General features: G+C 35.8%; 1 protein-coding gene across 1 annotated transcript in view; it reads right to left on the bottom strand.

Annotated features, from left to right (window-relative positions):
• The window catches only part of EPS8 (epidermal growth factor receptor pathway substrate 8), a 169,729-nt gene extending 157,741 nt beyond the window's left edge, over nucleotides 1-11,988 (bottom strand). Inside the window, exon 1 of the mRNA XM_033118213.1 lies at nucleotides 11,775-11,988. The gene's annotated coding sequence lies outside the window, so the exon portion shown is untranslated. The remainder of the gene's footprint in view (nucleotides 1-11,774) is intronic.
• Nucleotides 11,989-12,193: the final 205 nt, after the last annotated feature.

Below are 12,193 nucleotides of genomic sequence, written 5' to 3' on the forward strand. Positions count from 1 at the left end.
ACAAATAAGGTCTTTACAATGCAAATAAAAAAGTTTTGCTTTTGTGTTGTTTTTTTGTTTTGTTGTGTTGGGTTTTTTTTTAAATAGATAGTTATGAATCTTTCATTCATAGTAGCTAACCAGAAACACATGAGCCAAACACAGTGTGGGATCATTTCAATTGTGTGTAATCTGAGAGGTGCGTAAAGAAGCACTTGGTCCACTAAGGGAGGAGTCGTCCACATTTTTCTTTCTTGTAAGTACGGAACAGTGCAAGGCAATGTTGCTTCATATGGCAGTCTTAAAGTTACCCAAATTCCAAATTCAAGATAAGAGATATTTCCCCGTCGCTACAGATTAACACTTTACAACCAGGCTGAGGTCTTTAGTATGACTCCGTTTTATTGATAATGGCTTCTTCATTTCTAAAAGTTTCAATCTGATCTGATCTTAAATAGACCTTAATAGTTGAAAATCTTTCAAAGGGACTACTGGTAAACTGTAATTTTTCCCAAAGTTTTTCATAAATAACAAGTGTTTCTTTGTGGAATAATTGTAAAATTATACATAATTTGAAAGCTGACTTATTTATAAATCCACAGTATAAGTACATGTAAAAATTATAACACAAAATGTGAGTATCTTCACGCAATTAGAAATTAAAGAGAAGGAAGGAGGGAGAGAAAGTGGGTGGAAGGGAGGGAGGGAGAGACCAGAAAAGTTATTCCTTATTTTCCACAATTTTGACAGTTTACCTAGAATTTGATGCTTTTTTTAAGTTTTTATGCTTCTTTTAATTTGGGCTTCTACCATCGTGCAATCAAATAAGGATAGGAACCTCGTCTCCCTTGTTAATTACAGTATCTTCATTATTTAGTAATATGTTTAGCACTTACTAGGCACTTATTTAATATTTCTCTATTGACAGATAAATTTCATTAACTGAAAAAAAATATTTTCCACTAAATAAAGCGGTATATGTCCAGGACTGTTGGATCAAGAAATTAGAAATGGCTGAATTAAGCCAAAGGGCCTGCCATTGGCTGAGCCAAACCTCTAATCTCACACAACTATGCCATATATGCATATCACAAGAAGGATCACTGGAGAAAGTTAAAATGGATCAAACAAGATCTATCACCACTACAACAAACAAAAAATACCTTCACATACAAAGATTAGTTAAATACGTATTTTATTGCATTCAATATGCATTTGTGTACACATTCCTCTTCTACAATTTTCTTTTCAAGAAATTTTACTTTAATATTATCTATCCTGGTGATTGCTATAGGTGAGAGCAGTAACAAACATTTAGTAAGAGTATTAGAGAGGGGAAAAATAGGATGTTGAAATGATCACAGCTAAAAGCTTTTAAAAGTTCTTTCAGGAAAAAAAAAATCACTCTTAGTTGAATTAGTTTCTTTGGCCTTAAAAATTAAGCCATGTTCTCAAATCAATTTCTTGCAAAAATCTAGACTCCTGTCCTCCTTTGGAAGAGAGAAAAAGTCAGCGGGCGTGGATCAGTACCTAATCTAAAATGCTTCCCCCCAAATTCACATATGCTCTCTCACACATGCAACTAGATCAGCTTCCATGGATGGCAAGCATTTGTTCCCTAATGTCTAAAATCCAATTAATGTCCACATTAACCGAAGAAAATCAATGTTAGCTAGAACGATCTGGCAGTTAGAGCTTTCAAGAACAAGACTTTCCATATTTGGAATCCAAGGCCTTTTATTTTGTATATATTTATTGAATAAATATTTAATATATACTTCTATCAAATAATATATTTTTCTTTACAGTCTGTACGAGTATAATCAAAGTTCCTCATATGTAGCTCATGAGCAGCACCGTTAGTGATAAACATGGCTTTACAACACAATATGGAATTGTACACTTGATACCTATGTAATTTTACTAACCATTGTCACCCCAATAAATTTAATCTTTAAAAAATGGCTTAATAGGTTCCTTAGAAATATTAGTGTTTCTACTCTTGCTACCACCAAACTATTTCTATTATCTACCAGATACTACCACAACTAGTATTCCCTATCATTTTACCATTTTATCCCTTCGTTTGGAACTCTTTAGTTTGATTATACAAATGCCATTGAAAATCATATATATACACAAAATATAATTGGTAGCCACTGGATTAAATTATCCCATATTTTCAAGTCTTCTATTCTGTAGTACAGTGATAGCTCACAAATTCACTCTTCAAATATTTTATTAACTACCTGGCAGAGAGAGAAAATGGAAATAATTATAGGTAACAGATACAGGTGGGTGGGGAGGAGGTAAGATGAAGAGACTTTCATTCCTGTTCGAAGACCTTTTAGCAGACCATGGAGTACTCCATATAAAGTTATTTTTTATATTGTATGACTTCACTCGAGATAGATTTAAATTCAAATTCTAAAATTCCCTACAGTGTTAAGGGGCTTGTACAAAATGTTAAAAAAAAAAAAAGTGAGTAGCACAAATTCTAATATACAAATAAAACCATGGTAGATCTTTTTTAATTAGCACAAAAACTAAATAGTGTTAAGATATATTCCAGTTAAAGGTAATCACTGTTAATGTATTCACTCTGGACAAGATTTAATTATCTTCATAATGAGACTTCACTGCTTCCAAAATAATTTACTTACACTACCCAAACAAGATGAACGTGTTCTCCTCATCCTATTGTATCTACAATCATTCCTTAGTTTTAAACACTCTGGCAGCCTAAACTTAACGTTCACTGTCATAACCACCATGAATGTGTCTTTCATTCAGATTTCACTCTCTGTGACTGAGATCTCCCCAGGCAGTTAGAGTTAGAACAGTAACTGGAAAGACAGCAAAGCTATGAAAGATACATTAGCAACTAAAGTTGTCTGAGGATTGAAAAAAGCTGTCAGACATCAGGGCTAGAGAGGATGGGGCGAAGCAGGGAGGAGGGAAGCAGGATGGAGAAGGGGTGCTGAGGGAAAACCCACATGGTCATTTATTTGCTTCAAGATTTTTATAAGATTATTTTCTTCATGAGACCATGGAAAGTAGCAAGTCTTAAGATAGTGTGGAAAAATGTGAAATATGGCCAAGTGCATGGATGTTGCAGTAAAAATGTCGCTTAAACTTCTTGTTTCAATAATTTGGATTTAAAAATAGGAAAATTAAAACAATATGAAAAGAAAAGATGCTTTAAACACTTTATTCTGTAATTCTACAAAGATAGCAAATATACTAACTTACATAAAATATAGAACTGATTATTCCTAAATTTAAATGAAGTCATAATATTTTATACAATTCTTTATACACTGTTGCTTAGGTTTGGCTATCATTGTTATTCATTTAAAAAAAGAGATCAGACTTGACGCAAATCTGTGAATTAATGTACGTTAAAATCTTCGGAAGGTCATTTTCCTCAATAATTAAAAATACCCTCTTTAATACACACCTTCAGGAACACACATGAATTCGACACCTTTACATGCATGAGTATCATGTGAATAATGCTACAAGATTTGGCGCAATGACTAGATTTTTATCAGAGAAAGAATTCCATTGCTTTTAAATTATTCAGAATCTAACAAGGCCCCACCAAAGAGCTAAATAAAAGAACTACCAACAAAATTAATGTTGTCTCTTGACTAAAATGATCCTGAGATGTTTAAAAAAAAAAAAATTTAACAGTAGTTATAATGTTCAGTACTGAAAATAAATAGATTATATACATCAGAAGTTCTGATAATGTACAGAAACACACTAAAGTAATAAAGACAACTCAATAAAGCCTTCTAAATCAGTATTTCCAGATTAAAGAGTAATATTTTTAAATCTCAATATATAGTTAGTCAGAAAACAGTTAAAGTTTTGAAAATACACTGGAAAGAAAAATTTGAGATTACTTACACACATACATACAAACACAAACTGCGGCTGCCGGTGTGGCGGCGCGTCGGGGAATCTACATGGATATAGTAATGTTCTGCTTCCTTCCATTTATGAAAGTTCAATATATCTACCCTCTCTGTTACCACGAGTACATCTTTCGTCAAATTTCAAAGTCAACATACTCAAAACCATCTTATTGTATCTTCATGTCTAAAATTTCCGTTAACTTCAAATGTAAAAATCATTGTAGATTATTAAATTGTATTCAATGCCTTTTCAAAAGCGACAAATTTCACACATACTTTTCTTTACAGATTTGTTTTGCCAGGTGTACTTTTTAAAATATTTTATTTCCTAGAGAAAAACAGAAACAACTACAATATTACAAAACATTACAAATATTAGCATCAACAGAAAAAAAATAGTGTTTGATGGTCACAAACATATTTCAGACAATGGAAACATCCTATCGTTGCACTAAATCAATAAATATATCAATAATATAATAATAATATATTTCAAAAATAAGAAATTCAAGTGGTAATATTCTAACAGAGATAATATTGTAATTGTGTTAATAAAATTTTCTAAATAAAATTAAATTCATATCGACTTCATTAAAAGACTTAAAAAGTTCTTCCCTTGCTTTAAATTTAACCTCTCTTCCTTTTGTTGATCTTCAATTTTCTATTTTTTGTTTCCTTTTTTTCTTCTCCCTTTACGTTAAAAACACAATTTTTCAACTGTAGAACTCTGACCTTTTATCAAGCACATAATTCATTCACTAACAAATTATTTTTAGTACATTCCTAAGGGTTATGTTTCAGGTTGTGATCAGAAACTGTTCATGGTTCTTAGAATTCTGAATTGGCTCAATTAGGACTAGATTGTGCCTTTGCGGGATGTTACATTCTAATATTGTTATGCTACAAAATATAAGCATGGTCTGAGACAGGACCTCTGATTTCACCCCAAAATACACAAGTCCTCTTTCTTAATCAAATCACTTGAGTAGTACAGGACTGAAAAAGAACACAAGAATTTATTTACTACATAAATGACTATATTCAGAAAGTCATATGAGTAGGAGATTCACGCAATTCTTAAAACAGGTATGATATCGTTATTCTCTTCTCCTACAATGTAATGAATACTTTATTGTATTACTTATAAAAATGAAAAACTGGTTCTTCAGTTCTTTCTAATAATCCTACGAGACTCTATGAGACTGCAGAATTTCCCTCCACTCCCATCATGTCCACCTGTTCTGCCCACACCTCACACGTATTCATCTTTCTGCCTGGAATACCCTAGAGTCCCACCTCACACTCTCAATCTGGGCCTCAAAAATTCATCCTATAAAACTCAAATGTCACATCCTACAGTAAAGACTTTTCTGACTCCTTCAGCCACAGTGAGCCTCTCCCTTCATCTATGTGCTGGGATATACGTACATTTCTTTTTCATTTAACCCACCACAAATGACTGTGTCAAGGAGTTACTATCATTGTTTCCACTTCTTAGTTATGAAATCTAAGGCAGATGAGGTCTCTCTGACTTCAGAGACAAGTCACTTTATGTTTATCAACCTATTTCTTACCACTAATATGGAAATAAGGAGACACGCCTTAAAGAGCTCTTGTAAGAGTTAAAAGAGATCATGTATGTAACACTCGTCCACACCATGGGAGCTAGTTTTATCATGTGAGATCTCTCTAGATACTTCTTGAAGGCTGCTGGTTCTAACTGTAGTGTAACAACAAATACCTCTGGCCACAATGTCAATAACACAAAATGCTTATCAAAAGAAAGGTACTTGAAAAAAACCACTTGTTGCTATAGTAGTGACAAGGGATAAGATTCAAGACCATATAATTAAGGCTCAAGTTTCTAGATGGCACTTACATAATCTGCCTCTTCTCAGTATACACCCTGCAAATCCCCTATTTCAGATTCTCATTGTGAAAAAGAAAACTTTATTATTTCCTATGGTTAGATCCAAAAGAAATGACAGATGTTAATCTACATTAATAATTCCATTTTCCACAAAGAAAAATCTGAGTTAGTGAGGAAGAAGGAAATGAATTATGTGGCACTCAGTATCTGTTGGTTCCACATCCACTGATTCAACCAACAGTGGGTCAAAAATATTCAGGAAAAAAGTTACGTTGTTGCTGATATTTACTATGTAATTAGGTCTAAAATAGTTGCCTCTGTACTGAACATGTACAGGCTTTTCTTCTTGTCATTATTCCCTAAACAATACAGTATAACAACTATTTACATAGCATTTACATTGTATTAGCTATCATAAGTAATCTAGAAACAATTTAAAGTATACAGGAAGATGTGTGCAGGTTATATGCTATGTCATTTTATATAAGAGACTTGAGCATCCTCAAATTTTGATATCCCTTGGGGGATCCTAGAACCAATCTCCTGCAGATACCGAGGTACGACTCTACGTATAACATACAAGAACCAATCTCAACACACAGTCTATGTGTAGTATTCATTTTAATTTCTAAGTCATTTCTCAACTGTTTCTTTCAAGCAGTTTTGTACAAAATAAAATAAAATAGAAACACTTTCCTTTCAATCTTAAAACGAATTTACAATCTGACTTAAAAATCGCATTTACTTAGTACTGGTACAACTGGAAGTCCATAGGCAAAAAAGTAAATTTAGACATAGACCTTATACCTTTTACAAAAATTAACTCAAAATATATCATAGAACTAAACGCAAAATGTAAATCTATAGAACTTCTAGGGAAAACAAAAAGGATAAAATCTAGGTGGTCCTGAGTTTGGCAATGAGTTTTTAAATACAACACCAAAATTCTATGTATGAAATTCATAAGTTGGCCTTTATTTAAAACATTAGCTCTGAAAAAAACACTGTTGGGAGACTAAAAAGACAGGTCAGACAGGAAGGAAAACATTTGCAAAACACTTACCTGGTAGAGTGCTTGTATCAAAAAAGATATAGGAAGAATTCTTAAAACTCAACAATTAAGATAAAATAGGCAAAAGTTCAGAACAGACATTTCACCAAAGAAACTATACAAATGGGAAATAGATATGAAAAGACGCTTGACATCAAATATCACTAGGAAATGGCAAATTAAAGCAATAATGAGATATTATACCAATTAGAATACATACAATTCAAAACACAGACAACGTCAAATGCTGCCCAGACGAGGAGCAATCGGAACTCTCAGTCATTGCTGGTGGCAAGGCAAAACGGTAGTCACTCTAGAAAACCGTTTGGCAATATCTTACAAAGTTAACCATAATCTTACCATGGAATCCAACAATCACATTCCTAGGTATTTAATCAAGTGATTTGAAAACTTGTGTCTACACAAAATCTTGCCCACAGATATTCTTAGCAGCTTTATTCATAGTTGCCAAAAACTGGACAAAACCAAGATGTTCTTCAATAGATGAATAGATACACAAACTGTGTTACATCCATAAAATGAAATATTAAGTGATAAAAAGTAATCAGCTATCACACTACAAGAAAATCTCCATGAATCTTAAATGCATATTGCTAAGTGAAAGAAGCCAATCTGACAAGGCTGTGTGATTCCAATTATATGACATCTGGAAAAGGGCAAACTATAGAGACAGTAAAAACAAATCAGTGGTTGCCAGGGGAAGAGGGTTGCCAGAGGAAGCACAGGGGATTTTTAATGTGTTGAAGTTATTCTGTATGATACTTTGATATTATAATAATGGATACATTAAATTATGCATTTGTAAAAATCCATAGAACTTTACAGAACAAAGAGTGAACCTTAATGTATTCAAATTTTAAAAAATCATTTAGAAGGTCAGGGAATCCGAGGATGAAATGCAGATTTCTGCAACAACCTCACTAAAGGGGATAGAAGGAAAGGGAGTGATCTGTGAGACTAAAAGCAAAAGAAAGTGCACATAAGCACTGTACTCTAATTGATAAAGTTGTTTTCCATTCTCCGTAAAGGAGCATAGGCTAACAATTTCAATAATGCAATTAAAAAATTAAGTAAATGGATGGCAGATGATGGGAGCCAGGTTTCTTCTCACTGTTGGAGTAAGTTTACAGATAAGGAAGGAGAGAAAGGCAGAATTATATAGGTGGTAATGGATTAGGTAGTGTAAGAGACATCCACATGAACTCATATTTGGCTTAATACGATACACATGGTTACATAGAGAAATACATGTATATACATAGGTTTGTATACACACGTGTCTTTCCTGCTGTCAAATGAGAGGGCCTGAGAGCAATGACACCATAGTAGCAACTTGAACACCTAGCACCCACATCTTGGTTTCTAATACCATTTCCCAAGAAAATGAATCTAGGACTGGGGAGGAAATGGAAATATATAACAGGAGCCTGGAACATCTTTCAATGCTAGAAAGTAAGGAAGTTAACAACAACAAAAAACACAACTCAATTATGGAGCCAACTGAAAGAGCTCCCAATTAATAAAGCTGAAACAATTTGAGAAACAAATAGTATCGGATTATAACCCAAAGTGTAATATATGCGTGTGTGTACACACACACACACACACACACACACACACACACAGGTATATATATATATATATATATCCGTGATATATATATATATATATATATATATATATATATATATATATATCCGTGAGTTCAGATCGATATAAGTAAATGATTGAGTAAATAAATGGAGAGAAGAGACAAATCTGTCATGCAGAAGAATTCCAAATAATTTACATAGATACTGCACACTCAAGAAGGAGAAGCATAACTCTCCACTCCTTAAGCACGGGCTGTGCACAGGGACGTCTTTCTAAAAGTACAGCCTGAAAACAAAGAAAAGAGTAACTTTTCCATGCAGAAACCCAACAAACACTACATCGGCCAGGTGATCAATATCAACAGTGATAAATCATGTTGATAGTATGTACCCTTTATATGATGTGATAAAAATAGCGCTTGACCTCTGTGATCTTCCCCAAAACCCAAAAAATCAGTCTGATCAAGAGAAAAACATTAGACTAATTCCAATAAAGGAACATTCTGAAAAATACCTAACCAGTACAACTCGCAACTGTGAAGGTCATCAAAAACAAAGAAAGTCTAACAAACTGTCACAGCCAAGAGGAGCCCAAGGAGTCACGACAACTAAGTGTAATACAATATCCTACATGGTAGGATCCTGGAACAGAAAAAAAGGACATTAGATTAAAAACTAAGGAAATCTAAATAAAGTATAAACTTTAGTTAGTACCAATACTGGTTCATTAATTTTAACAAATACTAATGTAAGATGTTAAGAAGGGAAACTGAGTATGGGGATATACAAGAAGTCACTGTACAAATTTTACATTTTTTCTGCAAATCTAAAGCTAATCTAAAAAATAAAATATATGTGTAAAAATCTCATTTAAGAATGTATCTAAAAAACACTGAAGAAGCTGTATAGTGAAGCACTGAGGAACTTCACACCTTCCCTGCATATATTAAACTTAAAATGTTTACAACTATTCAGTTACAGGATTTTTCTTAAGAAAATATTTTCAATCACTAACAGCTGCAAACAATTTCATGCAGTAACTCCCAGCAGGGATATATTATAGCTGAAGTACTTTAACTAAAATTCCACTTTTTCCTCTCATGTACCATTGCAGATGTCTGAAAGTTTGTAACCTATCATTAACTGAAGTTGTTTTCTGACGATCTAAATAACTACCAAATATGTTTACTACAACTCAGAAAAGCTAACCTATATTTTATATAAATCAAATCAGTGCTAAAATATTCATCCAACAAACGTCAAGCATCTAAAGAGAGAACTTGAAAAAAAAAACTATTACCTTTTATTCTAGATACTATATTTACTTATATAAACCATGGTTCAAGTGAGCTGCTGCAGAATTAATAAAGGTAATTGAAGAAAATAGGAGAGTCAGTAGAGAAAGAAGAAAAAGTAGTGGTGAACGTGTGCATAGTATAGTGTAAGAAAAGAATAGGACTAGGATTTTAAAATGTATCAAATAAAAACATTAAAAGCAAAAAATAGAAAATCTATGTCATAGCATAGAAAAGGACTGATATCTGAAAAGTATCAGCATAGATAAAAAATTGAAAGCAAGAAAAGATAGAAATAAAAACACAATGAAATATTTACATTTGATTAACAAAGTGTTCAAACTTAACCATTAGATTCCTCACAGGGAACAAAAAAGAATAAACTATTTTGAAAATACATCACCCTAAATACCACTTAATTTTAAGTATTCCCCCACTACTAATAAAGGGCTGAAAATTACTATCTAATAATACTGAATGACATTGGAAAGTAGGAGGAAAAAAAGATTTCAAAGAGAATGTACCAAATATTATAAAAAGTGATTATCTCAGAATAGTGGACTTAAAAGCAAGTTTTCTTTTTTTCTGTCGTGTAGTGAATGACTTGTGGAATTTTAAGAAGTCTTAATCTATGAATTCTGCACTAAAGGCATTCTATAATATGTCAATACATTTGTGATACATTCTAGCCTACCCTTTACCCGCCAAGTCTATAAATTGCATTATTTTTCAAATTGTAAGTAAAACTGTGAACCCATGAGCAAAAATTTTCCAGACGAGCAACTCCAAGTCAAATAGAAAATCTATCCTAGGTGACTGGGGATGACATTGACTTTAATTTCAATGACCACATGATCTAAATTACTAGTGTACACTTTCCAAAACCCAAGTTCCGTAAAAGAATGGTATCCATTCACTGGAAATAAATTAGAAGCAGTACGCAACACTGTTGCTTTGTTGTTATATACATATATATAAAGTAGCCTTCTGGAAATCCTTTCCCCTATCTCCCCAAAGTAACAAAGCCAAAATCAAAGTATTCACATGCATCTGGAACCAAGTTTTTCCTGAACTCATAAGATATTTGCTATTTCTCTTATTATCTGAGGCAAGAACTGAAGCCTTTAAAAGCAAAGCAATAATATATTTCATTGAAATATATTTTGTAAAGGAGGATTCCAATTCCTAATGCTCTACCGCCCTAGACATTCACAGATTTCAAATGATAATACCACAGCGTCCTACCCCCAACGAGATTCCAGCAGTATTGTGGGTACTCAGGGAAAGGAAGGATTTGAGAAACAATGAAAAGGAGGCGAACGATCGGTGCAAAGAATCTGCGTACAGGTAGTCCTTGAAAGCAAAGTAAAGAGAGTGAGCTTAGGAGGAACAAGCAGAGTCTACATGGGTGGGGAAATACGCTCAAAAGGCATTAACTGACAGAGACACCAGAAAGGCCCTCTTCCCAAAAGTACATTGATGAGTAAAGTGGAGCGAGCTAAGAAAGTCAACAGGAATTAGAAGTGACAACTCATCAAAAATAATGAGCTATATTAATTTGAGGACATATGCGATGGTGGGACCTTGCCCCAGAGTGTCAATTTGAAAAGACCTCCCCCAGATGGGGGTGGGGAGGGGCGCGCTGGAAACCCCAAGTCTCAGATAAACGGTGAGAAGAATACGCGTAGTGCGGTCGCCCCACCGCCCAGATAAGCGCAGGTGTACCTGCGGAAGCTCAGGTTTCCAGGAAATATTACGGGGACACTGTGAATCTTCTCTGCCCACCTTTCCCGGAGCCCGCGGTGCGGCGGGCGGCGCCGGGCGGGCGGCGCAGGGTGGACCCCGGCTCGCGGAGCACCAGGACCGGCGCGCGGACGCGCACACCTGGCTCTCCCAACACCAGTTGAAAGCAGTCAAAGTGGATGAAGGCGGACGCGGCGCCTGGCACCGTTCCACCCAAGCACACAAAGGCGGATTTTTAAAATCGAGGGAGAGTTCAAGCCGTCGGACCCCGGCGGGCGCCTTTCCCCGCGGGGCTCTTACCTCGGATCCGCCTGCGGGGCCGCGGCTTTCCCTGGAGGCGCCGCGAGCCCAGACGAGGCAGGAGGTGGCCAGGAGAAAGCCTCCGATCTGGCCGGCCGGCGCCCTCCCGAGGCTCCGCGAGCCGCCCAGCCGCTGTCCGCGCCCCGTTGCCGAGAAGCGAGCTCCCCGGCGAGCACCGCGCAGACCGAGCGCTCCCCGACACCGCCTCGCCTGCCGCAGCCTATGAAGTCGGCTCTGCCCGCCCGCTAGCCCGCTCACCAGCTCCCAGCCAAGCCGGCCGCGCGCCGCGCATGCCCAGTACCCGTGTGAGGAGGGCGCGAGCGAGCGCGCGCGAGCGCGCCCTGCGGCCAGGAGCGAACTCCGCTCTCCGGGTCTTGCCTGCAGCCGAGCCCCGGAGTATCTGGTCGACCCCCAGCGCT

Source organism: Rhinolophus ferrumequinum, chromosome 10 (assembly GCF_004115265.2).
Source record: "Rhinolophus ferrumequinum isolate MPI-CBG mRhiFer1 chromosome 10, mRhiFer1_v1.p, whole genome shotgun sequence".
Taxonomy (NCBI): domain Eukaryota; kingdom Metazoa; phylum Chordata; class Mammalia; order Chiroptera; family Rhinolophidae; genus Rhinolophus; species Rhinolophus ferrumequinum.